Here is a 21,290-nt window from a genome sequence, read left to right as displayed (position 1 = left end):
TGGAGGCTGGGATGGAGAAACAAGGGGCATATTGGAGGATGGGAAGGAGGCAGAGAGTTGTTGGAGAATGGGAGGGAGGCATGGAGGGGCATGGAGGATGGGCGGGTGGGAGATGGTGGAGGATGGGAGCGAGAGGGATGCTGAAGGCTGGGGGTGAGGGAGGCAGAGAATGTCGTAGGATGGGAGAGAAGAAGGGATGGAGGGGCACGTTGGGGGGGGTGGGAGAAAAGGAGGGAGGGAGGGGCATGTTGGAGGACGGGAGGGAGGGAGGGGCATGCTGGAGGAACAGAGGTAGGTGCATGTTGGAGGACGGGAGAGAGGGAGGGGCATGTTGGAAGACGGGAGGGAGAGGCATGTTGGAGGACAGGAGGGAGGGAGGGGCATGTTGGAAGATGGGAGGGAGGGAGGGAGGGGCATGTTGGAGGACGGAAGGGAGGGAGGGAGGGGCATGTGGGAGGACGGGAGGGAGGGAGGGAGGGGCATGTTGGAGGACGGGAGGGAGGGAGGGGCATGTTGGAGAATGGGAGGGAGGGAGGGGCATGTTGGAGAACGGGAGGGAGGGAGGGAGGGGCATAGCGGTGGTTGGAGGGAGTGATGGGGGGTTATGCTGGAGGATGGGAGGCAGGGAGGGAAAAGTTGGAGGATGGGAGGGAGGGAGATGTTAGAGGATCGAAGTGAGGGTGGGGGAGCATGTTGGAGGGACCAAGACGTTGGAGGACGGGTGGGAGGGAGAAGTTGGTGGAAGGGAGTGAGGGCAATATTGGAGGATGGGAGGTAAGTGTTGGAGGACTGGAGGGAGGGAGGGAGGTGTTGGAGGATGGGAGGGAAGTGTTGGAGGTTGGGAGGGAGGGAGCTGTTGGAGAATGGGATGGAGGGAGGGAGCTGTTGGAGAATGGGAGGGAGAGAGGGAGGTGTTGATGGATGGGAGGGGGGAGGTGTTGGAGGATGGGAGGGCAGGAGAGAGGGAGATGTTGAAGGGTGGGAGGGCAGGAGAGAGGGAGATATTGAAGGATGGGAGGGCAGGAGAGAGGGAGGTGTTGAAGGGTGGGAGGGCGGGAGAGAGGGAAGTGTTGAAGGGTGGCAGGTCATGTTGGAGGATGGGTAGGAGAGAGGGAGATGTTGAAAGGAGGGAGGGAAGGTTTGGAAGATGGGATGGAGGAATGGAGGAGTTGAATGATGGGAGGGATTAGTTGGAGGATGGGTCAGGTTGGAGTAGGGGACGGAGGGTGGTGTTGGAGGATCGAAGTGAGGGTGGGGGAGCATGTTGGAGGCTTGGAGGGAGGGAGGGAGCTGTTGGAGGTTGGGAGGGAGGGAGATGTTAGAGGGTCGGAAGGGCATTCTGGAGGACTAGAGGGTGGGAAGGGTATGCTGGAGGACAGGAGGGACATGCTGGAGGACGGGAGGGCTGGCGGGAGGGAGGGGCACGCCGCAGGCCGAGAGGGCAGGCGGGAGGGAGGGGCGTGTCGGAGGAAGGGTGGGCGGGAGGGAGGGAGGGGCGTGTGGGAGGGAGGGAGGGGCGTGTCGGAGGACGGGTGGGCGGGAGGGAGGGAGGGGCGTGTGGGAGGACGGGAGGGAGGGAGAGGCGTGTCGGAGGACGGGTGGGCGGGAGGGAGGGAGGGGCGTGTCGGAGGACGGGTGGGCGGGAGGGAGAGGCGTGTTGGAGGACGGGTGAGCGGGAGGGAGGGAGGGGCGTGTCGGAGGACGGGTGGGTGGGAGGGAGAGGCGTGTTGGAGGACGGGTGGGCGGGAGGGAGGGAGGGGCGTGTCGGAGGACCGGAGGGAGGGAGAGGCGTGTCAGAGGACGGGTGGGCGGGAGGGAGGGAGGGGCGTGTGGGAGGGAGGGGGCGCGTGTCGGAGGACAGGAGGGAGGGAGGGAGGGGCGTGTCGGAGGAAGTGTGGGCGGGATGGGCGTGCCAGAGGACGGATGGGCGGGACGGGTGTGCCGGAGTACAGGAGGGGCATGTTGGAGGACGGGAGGGAGGGAGCAAGAGGCATGTTGGAGGACAGGAGGGAGGGAGGGGTATTTTGGAGGATGGGAGGAAGAAGCATCTTGGAGGACAGGAGGGAGGGACGAAGGGGCATGTTGGATGACAGGAGGGAGGGGCATTTTGGAGTTATGGGAGGAAGGGGCCTGTTGGAGTACTGGAGGAAGGGCATGTTGCAGGATGGGAAGGAGGGTCATATTGTAGTACTGGAGGGAGGGGCATGTTGGAGGACAGGAGGGAGGGAGAGGCATGTTGGAGGATGGGAGGGAGGGATGGAGGGACATGTTGGATGATGGAAGGTGTGGGATGCTGCAGGATGGGAGGTAGGCAGGGAGATACTGGAGAATGGGAGGGAGGGAGGTTTTGGAGGGTGGAAGATATTGGAGGGAGGGAGATGTTGGAGGATGGGTGGGAGGGGCATGCTGATGGGAGGGAGTGTGGGAGGGGCATGCTGGAGGACGGGAGTGTGGGAGGGGCATGCGGGAGGAGGGGAGGGTGGGAGGGGCATGCTGGAGGAGGGGAGGGTGGGAGGGGCATGCTGGAGGAGGGAGGGACATGCTGGAGGAGGAGAGGGTGGGAGGGACATGCTGGAGGAGGGGAGGGTGGGAGGGGCATGCTGGAGGAGAGGAGGGTGGGAGGGGCATGCTGGAGGACGGGAGGGAAGGAGGGGCATGTTGGAGGACAGGAGGGAGGTAGAGGCATGCTGGAGGACGGGAGGGAGAGGCATGTTGGAGGATGGGAGGTATGGTAAGTTGGATGATGGGAGGGAGGGATGGAGGGACATTTTGGATGATGGAAGGTGTGGGATGATGCAGGTTGGGAGGTAGGCAGGGAGATGCCGGAGGATGGGAGGGTGGGGCATGCTGGAGGACGGGTGGGAGTGTGGGGCATGCTGGAGGACGGGTGGGAGGGAGGGGCGTGCTGGAGTATGGGAGCGAGGGAGGGAGGGGCATGCTGGAGGAGGGGTGGGAGGGAGGGACGTGCTGGAGGACGGGTGGGAGGGAGGGGCGTGCTGGAGGACGGGTGGGAGGGAGGGGCATGTTGGAGGACAGGAAGGAGGGAGGGGCATGTTGGAGGACGGGAGGGACAGAGGGAGGGGCGGGCATTTTGGAGGACGGGAGGAAGGGGCATGTTGGAGGATGGGAGGGAGTGAGGGAGAGGCATGTTGGAGGACGGGAGGGAGGGAGGGGCATGTTGGAGGATGTGAGGGAGGGAAATATTGGAGGATGGGAGGGAGATGTTGGGGGATTCGAGGAACTTGTTGAAGGGAGGGAGATGTTGGGCAATAGGAGGTAGGCAGGGAGATGCTGGAGGATGTGAGAGAGGGAGAGGGTGGGAGAGAGGGAGATGTCGGAGGATGTGAGGGAGGGAAATATTGGAGGATGGGAGGGAGATCTTGGGGGATGGGAGGGAGGGGCATGTTGGAGAATTGGAGGGATGGAGGAGTATGTTGGAGGATGTGAGTGAAGGAGGGAAATGTTGGAGGATGCGAGGGGCTTGTTGAAGGGAGGGAGTTATTGGATGATGGAAGGGAGTGAGATATGGGAGGTATGGAGGGAGGGGCATGTTGGAGGGAGGGACGGGCACGTTGGAGGACGGGATAGGAGGGAGGGGGAATTGTTGGACACTGAAAGGGGAGGGGGGAATTACGGTGAGGGGGAGGGAGGCGTGTGGCAAGGGGAGTGAGAGGATGAGTTGGAGGGTTAGTGCGGAGACAGCTTGTGTTGGATGGGGAGAGGGGAGGGAGGGAGCGTAGGAGGAAGGGGTGAGGGGTTGTTGGAATGTGGGGAGGGGATTTGGAGTTTGGTGAGTGGGGCAGGAAGGGGTGATTGGTAGGGATGAGTGAGGAGGGAGTTGAAGTTGGAAGGTGATGAGTTCAGGAGAGGGGGTTTTGAGGGTTGCAGAGTGAGAGGGCAGTGAATTTTAAATTTGAAGCACTGGGGAGGCCAGAAGCCAATGTAGGTTTGTGGATGAATAGAATGTGGTCAGGAGAGTCTTGCCTGGAGGTACAAAAGCGCAGATGGGCTGAGGTGGGCGATGTTCTGCAGGTGAACCTTCGTGAGGAGCTATGAGATTAGAAACTCAGTTCCTATTTGGGGCCAAATAGGACACCAAGATCCTTTAATAATCTTGAGACAGTGGCCCAGCAGGGGGATGGAATCAGGGTCATGGCTTTTGAGTTTGTGGCAGTGGTCGCAAGGATGATTTCTCAGTTTCATCTATGTTTAGCTGCATAAAACTGCAGGATGTCAGACAAGCAGTCTGGGAATACAGAGGCAAGCTAGGTGGTGGGGAAGTGGAATTGCTGCTGTCAGCAAGTTGTGTAAGTGATGTCACCAAGGTGCAGCATGTCGATAATGAAGAGAATGCCAAGAATAGATCATTGGGAGACTGTGGTGGTAACAATGAGGGGGTGAGAAGCTAATGGCTATAATTGGTAAGAGTGAAACCATGCAGTGGTAGTGCTACTGAATTAGAAAATGGAGGTGAGACATTTCTGGGAGGATGGTGTGGTCAGCATGTGTCAAAGGCTACAGAGAAGTTGAAACAGTACTTAACAAAGGGGAACGACTGCTTGGTAGATGCAAAAAGAAACACACACAAACCCAGCCCAGATAGTGACAAACAGCTTTAGTCCTGTGAATGTTGGCCAGAATAACTATCAATTCTTTCTTGTATTACATTACAATCCTTGCTTTGTTCCTATGCATGAAAAGATGAAAACTCATAGCACAGAGCAGACATCTTCTACTAACTCAGCTGTAAAAACACACAAAATAAGCAGTTTAGTACGATATTCGTTGCCCCAGAATCCAGTGGGTATTACTTCTCAGCCCATGTTTGACCCTTTCAGATGTAAAGGTACACTAATAAGCATGTGAGACTGAGTGAAACAGAACACTCACACTGACCATTAGAGGCTCTGCTCACATATGATGCAGTGCCTAGGTGTCAGGTTTTCAACAAAAAGGGAGCAAGAAAGTTGACCATTAATTGTAAAAATATGGAGTATTTGCAGATATCTCCACCATAACCTTCATTCCTCACAATTAAATTTTCCTCTTCATATCTAGTGGTTCTATCTTTTTGTTATCTATTCTCTTTATCGGCTTAGAACAGAGATTATTATTATCCTATATATTATCTGCTATCATTTTATTCTTTTTTTCTTTATAGCTCTTCTAAGTTTTTTCATCTTCCAACAATACTTTCTACATTGTTCATTCTTTTCTTTGATATTTTTACCCTTAATTTTATCATCCTTTCATGTATTCACCTTGCATAGAATGTAATTGCTTGGTGAATACATCTGTCATAATACCCATTAACAACTATGTGCTGACATCAGGGTTTTACTTCATGTTATGGCAGCAAAAAGGACTCCTCACTTTTTGTATTCTTCTTCAAGGACAAACTAATCCATAACATTTGAGAGAGAGCTGTGACAAGTAGTATTTCACCAAATCTCTAACCTTCCACCCTTGATGAGGAAGAAACACTTCAAATAATGGAGAGGGCAGCAATGTAGAATTGACAAGATAGTGAGGTAAAACAGCATATGTCAGCTATGGTTTTATGATGAACTCTGTTTCTCTTTCTTCTATTACTGTATCCTGCATTATGGTCAAAAGTTCCCTCAGAAAGCTCTTTGTTGGAAGACTGGTGGAAACCCTGTTTGTGTGTAAAGAAAAAGATTTCTTCTACACTTCTGCTGAACTTATGGCACCAGGTAATGTCAACAAACCACTTCACGAAACCCTCACATTACTCCAACTGAAAGAAAGATGTACATTTTGTACACTGTAATTTCTCTATTTTCATTTATTTTTTATTTATTTATTCATTCATGGGATGTGGGCATCTGAGTCACTTGTAGGTCAGACCAGGTAAGGATGGCAGATTTCCTTCCTTAAAGGACATTAGTGAACCAGATGGGTTTTTGCAACAATCAAGAATAGTTTCATGGTCATAATAAGACTTTTAATCAAATTTCACCATCTGCTCCAGTGGGATTCAAACCCAGATCTTCAGAGTATTACCCTGGGTCTCTGGAATATGACAATACCACTGTGCCACTGCCTAGAACTTCGGGTTCTGCCAGAGATTCACACTGGACATCATTTAGTCTATCCCTCCCAATCAAAGGCTCAAAGACATTAATCTCCAGGGAACTAGCAAGTGTGCCACAAGAGTGTGTATTGGATGAAATAATTGACAAGTGAAAAAGAGCACATGAGGTGGACCATGTTGCTGACTGTAGCAGCAGGTTGTGTAGTCCTTTAGTTGAAAAGCCTGGCGATCTGAATCTCGCATATCTTGCTTTTAAAAGAATGCTGCTTGTACTGCTTCAAGCTTTGGGGCGGACAGGTGGATGGCAGGAAAACCTGCCGAAGGGGGAACATAACATCCAGCTGCATTGTCTGAAACAATACGGAGAAAAATGTGCAGTCCCACAGCAAATAGCAGGAAGAAAGATGTCAAAGTAGATAGTGAAAGGAAAAAAAAACAAGAAGTTTCCAAACGCAGCTAAGAATTAAGTTTTAAACTGATGCCTTTAAAGTTGATGCTAGCTTACATCAAGGTGGACTTGACCTGTCCAGGTTGCCTACTTGGGTGCTCATATTTTAAACAGGTGAGAAAATGAAACAAATAGATGAGATGGAAATTATAAAAGAATAGCTGCATCTTGGGCAGGTGTAAAAATGGGCACAAATCCAATATTGAGCTTCACTGCCTGAACTTCTGATCAGGTTTGAGGTATACAATATGCACTTCAATGACAGCTTGCTCATAAAGAATAATCATTTGACTCAACTACCAGAGGGTGGTTGACACCCAGAAAATAGTTAATGCTTTTAGTAAAGCAGACATTGGTTAAAAACAATGAAATATACACAACATGCATTTCTATAGTACCTAAACCATAGAAAAATGTCACAAGGTGCTTTATTGAACAAAATCTGGCACACAGCCTCATGGTTAAATATTATTATGACCAGTCAGTTACTGGTAGAATCTTAAAATTCTTTGGGCAGAAACTAAAATATAAAATCAGCAAAAGTCAACCTGTGACATTCTCCCAGATGGACCTGGTTTACACTGCAGCTTCCATAGAGGATGAATTTCCTACGTATCAGCCATCATCGCCCATAATACAGCCCCTTCAGTGACCTTATTATAAATCAGTTTCAGCTGGAACAGGAGGGATTTTAAATGGCAGTGACTGCTGGATTTTGCAGTAACTCAATCATTGTTTCTTTAGCTGAATTAGTCAGGCAGCCTCTTTCCACTCCATAGAAAAGCCATACAAGTCTATAAATCTGTTTTGTTGGTCTAAACTTACCGAGAATTACAATTTCCTGTTACTATCTTGGATAATATATTAATAATGAGGGTGCAAATGAGCAGCTTGTCAAAAGTTGAGAGTAAAAGAAGCCTCCAAACCTACTCCACTGCCTTCGCTCATTATCAAACCCAAACACACTCTGTCCCACTTACCTGAAGCGTTTTGTAATCTAAAGGCAATATCTCTGAATAGTAAATGGTCACAATGACAGTGTTTCATGAGTAAACATCCAAATAGGTTCACTAAACATTCCACTATTGTATAGGAAGAATACAGAAATCTCATATCAAAAAACACTACACTAATTTTCCTTTAATAACTAACATTAATATTGCTCTGTGGCTTTCTCTGCTTCATGCCCAGGTACTGATCTCACCTGGAGAGCAGTGAGATTGATTGCCAGTAAATGAAAAACCCTATGCCATCTAACAATACATCAATTGGTGCTCATCAATTTTTAGCTAAGGTTAGGAGGGAATAGAATGTGTCGCATGTTTCAGTCCTGTTACTGACTACACAGAGATGATCATGATTATTATTCTGATACATTTAAGATGCCTAGTCTTCAATGATTAGGCAGGTGTGAGTGGATACATGCACAGTGCAGGGAGGAAAGGGGAAAATCTTTACTTATTTCAGTTCCAATGCAAGTAGCTGTTTGCAGAGAGACTGGCTGCTAAATGATTATCACATTCACTATAAATACAAACACAGGCCAAGTACTATTATAAACATCTTGTGGGAATTACTCAAGCTGTATGTCTTACCCAGGTTTTTTGCTCAAATTCTATGGTCTCTGTAGTGTGTGAAAAGAAAAATTTAAGGGTTTAGGGCAAACTGACCTCTCCTGAATAACTTGCATAAATTTTTTATATTGTTGAAAAAAGGAAGGGTAAGATGATTCAAAAATTTGAGCAACAGGTGAAGCTAGCGTTGCTACTATGCAGTAACACGAGTGGTATTCTCCACTAACAGGATGCTGCTGTCAAGCCAAAAAGACATTCTGCCTATCACACAAATGAGTAATGTGGTATATGAATTTCTGTGCTAGTGTGATGCCAGGTATGTAGGCCGTATGTCCCAATGACTGGCAGATGTAACAAACAGCATGATCCTTTGGCTGTTCGCAAAAGGCAAATACCAAACCAGTCCATGCTTGCACAACTGAAAACATAATGTCTAACATCAGATGTGAATCTGCAATTGGATAACACTTGCTAAACAATCCCGATTGTGCTAAGAGTACATTGACAACCAATTTAAGATCATCAGTCAGGCTCGCAGTGTGGCTCACCTATGCATGCTAGAAGCTACATATATTCACACACAGGGCACTTTCCTTTGCAGACAGGAGCATGTCCACACATTGCACCTTTTTCAACTAAACAAAGGCTTGCGGGATAGCCATTCCCTGGTTCATTTCCCATGGCAATGCTTTGACCAGAATCAACCTGCCTGGTTTGAATTTAAACAAAAGTTTGGCAGTTAACTGCTCCTTTGTGCATTCGCCATGGTAATGCCTCTACCACCAATCAGAGTCCACTTGCCAACCAATCAGCACTCTCTTCTTCTGCAGTATAAATTGTTGTTCCCTTTACAATTGGTATTCTTGTGAATTCTGTCCTGATGAGTACAACACAAAACTTCAACAGCATGTCTCTTTTTTTCAGCAATACTCAAGTTCTGTACTACCAAATGACTAATTGTTTATATGTTTATTATTGCTTAGTTTAACAGAAGATGTCTGCAGAGATTTGGATTTTGAAACAAGTTCTGATTGAGGTGCAAAATTCTGTTTATTTTATGGCCCTGATAGAGGGAGTATATGAAGGACAGCCTCCTTGTACTCGGTTAACTCTTACGGAAATTTTGCTGCCTAGAATCAAAAGAGAAGGCCCATTGACATTTACTAAGCATGGATGCACAGACTCACATTTGTGATGGACTTGGGTAGGCATGCTGCCACAAATGTGCATTAAATGGAGACCGATGATAAAGTCAGTCATTTTAGTAGCACATTTCCTTTAATTTTACAGTGATTTTCTGAGATAATTTAATGGAACTTTCTCGATTATATGAAATCTGCACAACTGGTGTGTGTCATGTAAACCTTAAGCAAACAGGTGACATTAACTGCTGCACAGAAGAGATAAAATGTGGAGCTGTGTGTGAACACATAAATTATGGATAATGAAGCAAATAAGAAGCCCTCCAATTTATTATAATCTCTGTCAGCGGCAGATACAATGTTCTTCATTTGGGTTTTTTTTTCGATATTTAACACTAAGAGACTGGAAATTTAAACTTTGTAATACAATGAAGATTTACTAAAATACTTAAGAACAAAACATTCCTTTACCCTGTAATTCAAATTGCCTTTGAATTTTATCTATGTAGCAGGTTCTATTTATGGAAAACTTTAATCCTGTGCATAAATAATTTACAAGACATTATACTAACCGGATCAAGATGCTGACACAAGGGAAGCAGATGCAACAGCAGGCTGGAATTCTATGCTTCTAGACCATTAATGGCTTACCCAAAAGGTAAGCATTTTGCTCTACCTTTATTTTCATTCTAGTCTTGAGAGAGCAATCTTCATGTGCTTTCCTTCCAGCTTTATATTTCCCCATCAAGTGTCAGTCTTCATAAGGCAGCTGGGCTCGGTTGTGAGGCCCATTTGCTCCTCACATGCATAATGTGTCAAGATGATGGCTCAGGCTGCTCAAGTTTTGGGCAGGGGAGTGGAACCAATTTTATAGCAGTGTATTATATTTGATTTGTTAACGAAATGGTTATAAGATTATAAGGGACTCTAGAGTATTAGTCAATTATATTTTTTAAATATTCATCTCATTTTCACAATTTTCTGCCGATCAAGAAAAGGGCCGGGATTTTCCACGTCCCGCTATAGCAGGACCTGCCACGGGGGATGCGGCGGGCCAGCCAATAGTCCATTGACTTTCAGTGGAATCGGACAATCCCAGTGATGGGCAGGGCCAGAAAATCCCGCCCAAAATATGTTGGTGCCGGGGAATGGAACATTTTTCTATTTGTGCACGCACCGTGAGCAAATGTGAACTACAAGTATAAGCATACAGTAAAATCCCTTCTACTCTACCATTATTTTATGCCTTAGTCTTAACCTCAATTCAGTATGATAATTTTTGATTATTTTGTATTCTGGCCATCCTGACATTCCAGGAAATTAGGGACTACTTTATGCCATGGAATCTCGTAAGAATTGAGTTGGGATGACTCAAATCCATTACACATTAGTCAGAGCAAATTTTCATTCTAGAAATATCGGCTGGATTTGCACTCAGATAAGTGAAAGGCCACTCTCCTGATGTATTAACTTAATGCACTTTCAAATAAGCATCTCCACGTAAAATATGCACATGAAATAAAATATATAAAATATTTTTTACAACAAGAATAGTTAATTTTATCAAATGTTGTGAGATCTTTTGCACATTATAAAGGGAAAATTTTTAAACCTTCTAGCTTTCAAAGTGGAAATACAAGAAAATGCAAATGCTGAAAAATAAATAAAAATAGAAAATCCTAAAAATACACAACAGCGGTGGTAAAGAAAGTATTCTGATGAAAAACTGGTTCCCAAAATTTTAACCTGTCTTTTTCTTTATACTACCTATCTGTTAGCAGCTTTATTTCCAATGCTCCCTTTTCCCAGTTAACAAGGTATTGTTGCTGTTATGGGGATTCTGTGTCGGTTCGGGTTTTGTATAATAAGCTGAATTCTCTGCTGCAGAAGTCATTTTTTTCATTCATTCAAGGGACGTGGGCATCACTGGCTAGGTCAACCTTTATTTCCCATCCCCAATTGTCCTTGAGAAGGTGGTGTTGAGCTGCCTTCTTGAACCGCTGAAGTCCATGTGGTGTAGGTACTATTAGCAAGAGAGCTCCAGGATTTTGACCCAGCAACAATGAAGGAACAGCGATATATTTCCAAATCAGGGTGGTAAGTGACTTGTAGGAGAACGTCCAGGTGGATGTCCCATGTGTCTGCTGCCCTTGCCCTTTTAGAATGTAGTGGTCATGGGTTTGGAATGTGCTGGCTAAGGGGCCTTGGTGAGTTCCTGCAGTGCATCTTGTAGATGGTTCACACTGCTGCCAGTGTGCAACAGCGATGGAAGCAGTGAATGTTGGTGGATGCAAATGGGCTGCTTTGTCCTGGACGGTGTCCAGCTTCTTCAGTGTTGTGGGAGCTGCATTCATCCAGGCAAGTTGAGAGTATTCCATCACACTCCTGACTTGTGCCTTGTAGATGGTGGACAAGGTTTGGGGAGTCAGGAGGTGAGTTACAGGATTCCTAGCCTCTGGCCTGTTCTTGTAGACACAGAATTTATATGGCTAGTCCAATTCAGTTTCTGGTCAATGGTAACGCCAAGGATGTCATTGGTTGGGGATTCAGTGATGATAATGCATTGAACATTAAGGGGTGATGGTTAAATTCTCTCTTGTTGGAGATGGTTATTGCCTGGCACAAATGTTACTTGTCACTTGCCAGTCCAAGCCTAGATATTGTCCAGGTCTTGCTGCATTTTGGGCATGGACTGCTTCATTGTAGAGCATACCATAGTTTCGTGCAGCCCAAATACTTTCACTTGGTTTTTAATTTGCCTCCAATTTTCTCCCTTAACATCTCCTTTCCTGAAGTTCAATTGGTGCCAGCTACCCACTGCCATTCTGCTTATCTACCCATCCTGTGTGTGAGTCGAGAAGCATCATAACTGACCCTAATCCTGCACTCACCTGGCATCTATGCTCATGCATTTCCCAAACAGGATTAGGAAAATATACCCTGATTATTTTACTCTCTCCAGTCTAAGAATTCTAACTTCAATTGCAGTGATCAACCAGCTCAGCACACACCAGGGATTAAAATGTAGAATCTTCCTGGTTTGTATTGCTCAGCACTGCACCGCACAACACACTTACCACCATGTCATTGGGAAACCTTTCAATAAGGATTTAATACTTGACTTTATTTTTAATGGCATAATTTTACAGAGGTAGATATGACTGATTGTGTCCTAGTTTTCCAAGTTTTGTACATCACGTGTATAATTCTGAATATGTGTAAAACACTCCATGTCTGGAAGTGCTCATGGGTACCTATTGTGTGTAGCCGGTTTTGCCTAGCTGCAGGTGCACAAAACTACTACATGGGTGAATATATTGACCTGTTGATGGGGACTCAAATTTATGCTACTGCAATGTCATGATGGCCATCGTTTCTACGGGCTCTGCTGGTTTGTTTTACATCACTGCAATGTCAAGGTAAGGCAGGTTAAATCAGGGCACAGTTAATTGTTCTATACAAGAATTCTCATCCTAGATCAAACCACCATGAGGCAAATCCAAGGCAAAAACCCTAGTGCAGCAAGGGCAACAGTCACTTAACCTCTCTGTGCAAAAAATGTCTTGCATCTGCTTAGTACCCTCTCCTGCTCCTACTCAACTCCCCTGTAACTGGGAACTCAACGTATGGAAAATTTCCAGGTTTATTTTATAAGCATCTGGTAAAAAATAGCAAACTCTTTATGAAGATATTCTCCACTCACTTTGCAATTCCCTCAGATTCAAAGCATCAATCAAATATGCTTGATATAAAACTTGGTAGAAAGGAAATCAAACAGTCCTTTGCTGTCATGTTGATGGTTGAAAAGATTAGCCTGTAATTTGAAGGACTGGAGGGTCTCGGGGGTAGTTCTTCAACAATTAGTGTCAACACTGCTCTGAGCAGCAAGCAGAAGGTGTACCTTAAGGACTTCATATTTGCACAACTGTGGTGACAAAAATCTCCCAGGCTGAGAACTTAAAATCCCATTGGAATGAGACAAATACAGTGAAGTGATAGAGACCATTAGGTTTGTAGCTTTAGTCTGTTCCTGGCCACAGGTTACATACAGATCTGAGTATGATCATGCACAGAATGCGCTAATGTCCCCCAGCAGAGCCTGGCCTCCAATCATCTTGTATCACCCTTGCCATTAGACCAAGCTCTGCGATACCATGTGGTGGTTGGCATGCAACGACCACCCCATGTTTAAAAAAAAATGCACTGGCATCTTCCACTTGTCAAAATGAAGTTTGGAACCTGGAATACCAGGACCGTCATGGACAACCCCAACAGTGACAGACTTGGGTGCCGCACTGCTATCATAGCTTAGAAGCTTAGGTGCCTTGACATTACCATTGCTACCCTAAGTGAGGCACAACATGCAGGAGAAAGCCAGCCGAAGGAGCAAGGTGGTGGGTACACCTTTTTCTGGAAGGGCCTTCCAGAACAGGAACAATATTTCCATGGAATAGGCTTTGCCATCAAAAATGAGCTTGTCTGGTGCCTCAGCCGCTCCGTCTGTGAGATAAATGAGCGTCTCATGACATCCCGATTCAGCCTAACAAAGAATCAGCATGACACTGTCATCAGCGCATATGCGGCTACATTTGAGGCAACACATGAGACCCAGGGTGGACTCTACACTGATCTTGAGCAATCAACAGCAGACGACAAACTGATCTGCCTTGGAGATTTCAATGCCAGAGTCAGGAAGGACTTGAATCTCTGGAAGGGTGTAAGAGGCAAGGAAAGAGGAGGGAAAGCAAACTCCAAAGGAATCCTCTTTCTGTCTAGCCACATGAGCACGTCATAGCCAACACCCTGTTCCGTCAGCAAGACATGTACAAGATCACATGACAACACCCACGGTCCAAACACTGGCACTTGCTCAACTATGTACATAGAGAACATTTTGAAGAACCCCTCAACTGAGACTCTGTCTTTGACTAGAACGTCCTCAAGTCCATTCCTCAGTATCCCATTGGCTCAGTCTCCCTGCTACCAAGTCTAGAGATGAGTTGAAAAAGCCATTTGACAGCTGAAAAACAACAAAGCCCCTGGAGCAGATGGAATCCCTGAAATTATTAAACATGGTGGAAATTCTAAAACACAGTTGAGATACACTCGTGGCACAGCTGCAAAATCTCATATTCCTCATCTGGGGAGAAGAGCGCATGGGAAGAAGAGTGGCAGTGGATTTCAGGGAGGTTGTGATTATGATTATATTCAAGAAGGGAGACAAGTCCGATTGCAGTAACTGCAGAGGAGAGTCTCCCTACTGTATGCCACAGGGAAGATCAGTGCAAGGATCCTCCTCAACTTCCTCCTCCTATTGGCCGAGGAACTTCTTCCGGAGTCACTGTGTGGTTTTCTCCCATTGAGAGGCACTCCAACATGATATTCACTGCAATTCTCTTGAATTTGCCACGCAAAGAACTGCACCAACTGCTGTACATAGACTTCTTCAACCTCATGAAGGCCTTTGATTCTGTCAACTGCGAAGACTTATGCAGTATCCTCAAATTTTGCTGCCCTCAGAAATTTGTCACCATCCTCTGCCAACTCCATGATGACATGCAAGACGTGATTCTCACCAACAGAACCACCACAGACCCTATCTGACGTCAAACAAGCCTGTAAATTTGCATCAGCCCTCTTCTCCATTTTCCTCATTGCAATACTGTATCACATTTCCAGCAAATTACTCACAGGCATGGAGATAATTTACAGAACAGATAGGAAACCGTTCAACCTACACCGCCTTCATCCCAAAACCAAAATCACTCCAACCTCAGTCATAGAACTTCAGTATGTAGTTGACACTTGCATGTGCGTTCACTCAGAAATTGAGCCCCAGGTCATTGTTGACAGCTTCTCTGAAGCTTATGAGAAAATGGGCCTTTCACTAAACACCTGGAAAACTGAAGTACTCTTTCAACCAGCTCCCACAGCACAATGCCTCCCTCTTCTCCTCACTTTTCACCCCACCAGCCTCCACAAGCAAAGGAACATCCTCTGCCACTTCCGCCAACTCCAGTATGATGCCACCACCAAACGCATCTTCCCCCCGTGACATCCTGGTCCACTCCTCCATCACCCTTAACTCCTCATCCCTTCCCATGGCACCTTCCTATGCAATCACAGAAGGTGAAATACCTGCCCCTTTACCTCCTCCCTCCTCACCATCGAAGGCCCCAAACACCCCTTTCAGGTGAAGCAGTGCTTCACTTTCACCTCCTTCCATTTGGTCTACTGTATTCGCTACTCCCAATATGGGGAGACTAAACACTTTCACTTAGTCCGCAAGCATGATCCAGACCTTCCTGTTGCTTTCCATTTCAACTCACCATCCTTCTTTCATACCCACATATCTGTCCTTGGCCTGCTGCAATGTTCCAATGAAGCCCAACACAAACTGGAGGAACAGCACCTCATCTTTCAAGTAGGCACTTTACAGCCTTCTGAACCTAACATTGAGTTCAATAACTTCAGACCATGAGCTCTCTCCTCCATCTTGACCCTTTTTTAATCCAATTTCCCTCCCCCACCCCTGCACAGGACTACCTGTCATAAGTTCTTATGTTTTGCTTTCACAGAGTGCTGACCCTTGTTCTGCTATTAAGACATTCTGCTACCTTACCTTGATGCCATTATCAGTACCTACTTTAGTGTTTAACATTACCATTAACACTCTTCTGTCTTGTGTCCATGACGTCTTTGTCAAATTTCTCTTGAGCTCCCACCTGACCTTCTATTTTGCTCCATCCTCTCTTTAACAGTATAAAACCCATCACATTTGTACCTCTCCTCAACTCTGAGGAAGTCATACGGACTTGAGACATTAACTCTGTTTCTCTCTCCGTAGATACTGTCAGGCCTGTTGAATTTGACCAGCATTTTCTGTTTTTGTTACAATGCCTCCCTCATTGATTAAGATCAATGGTGAGGTCCTGGAAAACATGGACCATTCTCTATTTCTTAGGAGCCTCCTCTCAACGAAGACAGGCATAGACATGGAAATTCATCATTGGCTCCAATGTGCTAGCTCAGCCTTTGAACGACTGAGAAAAAGAGTATTTGAGGACCAGGATCTCAAACCCATGACCAAGATCATGGTTTACCAGGCAGCTAAGAGGGCTAATCCCCACAATCCTACATATTTGGAGACTTGGACAACCTACAGCAGGCACCGCAAAGCAATGCAGAAGTATCATCAATGGTGTCTTAGCAAGACACCCCAAGTTCAGTAGCAAGAAAGGTGGTCCACATGAATGTCCTCTCCAAAGCCAACTTGCCGAACATCCAGTCACCAATCACATAAAATCAGCTCCACTGGGCAGAACATGTCATTTGTATGCCTGATATCAGATGCCTGAGGCCACTGTTCAACTTGGAACTTGGTCACAGAAGGAGACTCCCAGGAGGACAATGGAAACAAAAAGCAGGACAAATTCAACCCAGACAATTACTGCCCCATCAGTCTACCCTCAATCAACAGTAAAGTAATGGAAGGGGTCATCAACAGTGCTATCAAGTGTCACTTACACAGCAATAACCTACTCATTGCTGCTCAGTTTAGGTTCCACTCAGCTCCTGACATCATTGCAGCATTGTTCCAAACATGAAGAAAAGAGATGAACTCCAGAGGTGAGGTGAGAGTGACTGCCCTTAACACCAAGGCAACATTTGACAGAATGTGACATCAAGGAGCCCTAGCAAAACTAAGTCATTGGGAATCGGGGGGAAAGCTGTCCACACACTGTAGTCATACCTAGCACAAAGGAAGATGGTTGTGGTGGCCAGAAGTCAATCATCTCAGTCCCAGAACATTGTTGCTAGAGTTCCTCAGGGTAGTGTCCTAGGTCCAACCATCTTCAGCTACTTCATCAATGGCCTTCCCTCTATCATAAGAAGTGGGGATGTTTGTGGATGATTGCACAATGTTCAGCATCATTTGCAATTCCTCAAATTCTGAAGCGGTCCGTGCCCATAAGCAGCTAGGTCTGGACAACATTCAGGCATAGGCTGATAAGTGGCAAGTAACATTCGTGCCACACAAGTGCCAGGCAATGACCATCTCCAACAAGAGAGAATATAACTATCTCCCCTTGACATTCAATGATATTACTATCGCTGAATCCCCCATTATCAACGCCCTGGGGGTTACCATTGACCAGAAACTGAACCGGACCAGCCATATAAATACTAAGGCTACAAGAGGAGGTCAGAGGCTGGGAATCCTTTGGTGAGTAACTCACCTCCTAACTCCCCAAAGCCTGTCTGCCATCTACAAGGCATAAGACAGGAGTGTGATGGAATACTCTCCACTTGCTCGGATGAGTGCAACTCCAACACTCAAGAAGCTTGATACCATCCAGGAGAAAGCAGTCCGCTTGACTGGCCCTCCATCCACCGCCTTAAACATTCTTTCCCCACCACTGATGCACAGCGGCAACAGTGTGTACCACCTACAAGATGCACTTCAGCAACTCACCAATGCTCCTTCGACGGCACCTTCCAAACCCACGGCCTCTACCACCTCAAAGGACAAGGACAGCAGACGTATGGGATCCCTACCACCTGCAAGTTCCTCTCCAATCCACACACCATCAAGACATGGAAATATATCACCATTCCTTTTGCTGGGTCAAAATCCTGGAACTCCTGTCCTGTCCAATAGCACTGTGGGTGTATTTACAGCACATGGACTCCAGTGGTTCAAGAAGGCAGCTCACCACCACCTTCTCAAGAGCAACTAGAGATGAGCAATAAATGCTGGCCTAGACAGCGATGCCCACATCCTAAAAGGGAATAAAAAATGCTTTAAAGATGCCCTCAAAGCATCCCCGAAGAGATCTAAAATATCCATTGACTCATGGGAGACCCTGCCTTTTGACTGACTAAAATGGAGAAGGCTCATTTGGGAAAGCACCGAGCACATCTAGAGACTTTATCGGGAGAATTCAGAGGTGAAGTCAAGGCATTGGAGGGGGTGCATGAACCTCCAAACAACCCATTTACCCAAACCTTCAAGCATCACCTGCCCCACATGTGGCAGAGCCTGCAGATTGCACATTGGATTTATCAGCCATCTCAGAATCCATCAAACTGGAGTTGAAGCAAGCATTCCTTGATCCCGAGGGACTGACTAAGAAAAGGATTGTAGATTCAAACAGCAGCATTCTATCTCAGGAATTATAAACACAAAGTGGTGGAATTTTCACCCAGGAGCACACATACTTTGGTTGTAAAGGAAATACCTTGTCTGAGCACCAAACCCTAATTTCCTCTCTCTTTTATGCCTAACTATTGGCCCTGCCCTTGAACAAATCTCAGTCCAATGTAATGGCTCCATCTCCAGGTTAAGCAGCTGTACATGCAGATTTCCTGCAATTATGCTGGATCATAATGGATGTCAGATCCTACCCAGAATTTTAAGTGCATTGTGGGACAATGTAATTTTGCTACTGTTTTATTGAAATTTTTGAGCAATTTTAATTTATTACCCTCACAAGGGTTCTGCACTTACTGTTTCATTTAATATATTTTAATGGCATCAGTGTAAGACACATTAAAAATTGAAAAGCTTCCATGATTGGAGGTTCTTAAAACATGCAGTGATGACTGTGCATGGATGGTAGCTGGACAGCTTGAAACTTTAGTTTTCATATTTAAAGAAGGAATTAAAAAAAAATTAATTCACAGGATGTGGGCTTCGCTGGCTGGGCCAGCATTTTTTGCCCATCTCTAGTTGCCCTTGAAGGTGGTGGTAAGCTGCCTTCTTGAACTGCTGCAGTTCATGTGGTGTAGGTACACCCACCATGCTGTTAGGAAGGGAGTTCTAAGATTTTAACCCAGCGTGTCAGGCCCTGATTGATTTCTTTGTTTTTATGTTTTGGTACATACCAATGAAATTAGTAGGAAATTTGGGCATAATCAGATGTCAGAAAAATAGGCACAACAAAAGGGGTAGCTTACTGATTAAAGTTGCTGCTGAATAAGTTGTGAAAGTGGATTAAAACCTTTTGTGGGGTAAAAAGGCAGGTTTAATGCTAAATCTCTGATTGCATCACCAATTTAAGATTGCTGTGAGGCATGAGTGTAGATTTTCCTTTTGCTTGTTACAGCAGATTTCTGTTAATATTTATCACCTTTTTTTTCTTTACAATTATAGGGAATTTAAAGGAGATTTTGACAAAGTTGTCACCTGAATGCAATTCGATTTGCACAGGGAAATAATAGAGGGAGTTTATGCCATTTAAAAAGCATGTGACTTGAAATCTAAATATAGGATTCTGCTGCTGAAAGGGTGAGAGGTCTTTCTTTAAAGCCATTATCTAGCTGAAGCTAGTCTGCTCTGAACTACCATCAGTGTTTAATCTCATGATAATATTGTCAAGTGTTACAACATTTATTTTGACAGAAAGCCTTCTGACAAATTGTTAAAAATCTTCTGAGGACAGCAAGACTTTTTCTGCAATTCCACTGTGTAAATCTATTTACAAATATAATAGGGATTATACCTGTACCTAAAGGTTGTCCCACAATGATGTTTTAGAACCATGTACACTTGACTGGGAGCTACATTATAATTTTAAAATGTTATTGAAAACATGTAATGCAAATATAATTGATCATGTTAAACATGTTGACAGGGTGAGATGAAGCTCATGTGGAACATAATACACACAGTTGTGCCAAATGGCATGTTTTCGTATTGTAAAATCTTGAATAGCAGTGAGACTTGAGGGTTACTGTATATTTTGAGCATAATTATGTCACTTGAGTCATCTGGTCCTCTCACCTCTGGGAGATGGTTATCATACCTCGTCACTGGGCAGATATGTCTTCAGGCTAACTCTTCCACTTTGCTGTGTTTCCCTTTCCTGGGGCAGGAAGTCAATTCTAAAAGAAAACTTTTAAATTGAACTGAGCTATCAAAATTTCTCCCATCCAGGTGTAATTTCATTGCTCAACTTGGCAAAAAAGCTTGTGAGTGTTCAAAATGTATTTGCACTTTTATATTTTATATTTACAATGGAGGAACCCCTATCCCCATTGTTCTTTCTGACTTTCCTGAATGCACTGACTTCCTACAGAAATGTGGTTCCACTGGCAGTCCTCTGGTATTTTGCTCAATCCTTCATCCTTTGCCTTAGAGAGTGAGTGTTGGCAGACAATTCAACAGTGGAGAATGTCAAAGCAGGGTCGATCCTGTCCTCCATTATCATCTGTGCTCTAACTGGCATCAGTGGACAGAAATTAGGAGTGGCTTCTATGGTTAATTTTGCCTTCATTTGATGACAATGAGGGAAATTTTAGGATCGCATTACCATCCCGCCGAGAACAGCTATTTCAGCATCGGCAATTGAGCCTAGATCTTGCTGCTTTGTGTGGCTGAGTACCAGACTGAGCAGTGCAGCTCAGAACTGTGCCATTACAGGAGCTCAAGTACAGGTACCACTAAAATTGAATATAATTCATGCACAAGACAGGGGACAACTCCAATGGCTCACTGCACTGAATATTAACACTACTCCAGTTCTTAAAAAGTTGGACAATTTGAATACTAACAGTCCCTTGGTAGTACAGAACTTAGAAAGAAAGACATGATGCCGAAGCTTTTCATCTTGCACTTATCATGACAAACGCAAGAACGCCAAACATCACACAATCACAACAATTTATACCACAGGAGAAAAGTTTGCTGATCGGTTGAAAGCCGACTCCGTTTGCCCAAGGAGTTGCTATGGAGAAAGTAACAGGGGACTAGAGTCAACTAAATTGTTGTGATTGTTTGAAATTTTACATTCTTGCATTTGTCCTGATGAGTGGAAGACAAAAAGCTTTGGCAACATGTCTCTCTGTTCAGCAAAATTTTGATACTTACAAAGGCATTTTCACAAGGGAACCAGATTTATGAGTATAGTATAAAACAGCAAAATATCTATGTCATTTATAAAAGCAATGTTTTTTTTTTAAAAGATATATATATATATATATAATATATAAAGAGGGAGGATTTTGTGGGACAACTTTAGCAAAAGGTGTACAAATAAAATGCATTTTACTCTTTGTGTCATCATGCA

General features: G+C 45.3%; 1 protein-coding gene across 1 annotated transcript in view; it reads right to left on the bottom strand.

The window, feature by feature from the left end:
* LOC121283407 (serine/threonine-protein kinase BRSK2-like) overlaps window positions 1-21,290 on the bottom strand; it is a 1,000,681-nt gene that overhangs the window by 35,840 nt on the left and 943,551 nt on the right. The window lies entirely within an intron of this gene.

This window comes from Carcharodon carcharias, chromosome 10, assembly GCF_017639515.1.
Source record: "Carcharodon carcharias isolate sCarCar2 chromosome 10, sCarCar2.pri, whole genome shotgun sequence".
Taxonomy (NCBI): Eukaryota; Metazoa; Chordata; class Chondrichthyes; order Lamniformes; family Lamnidae; genus Carcharodon; species Carcharodon carcharias.
The sequence above is the reverse complement of the archived record's forward strand: the minus strand, read 5'-3'. Positions and strand labels throughout refer to the sequence as shown.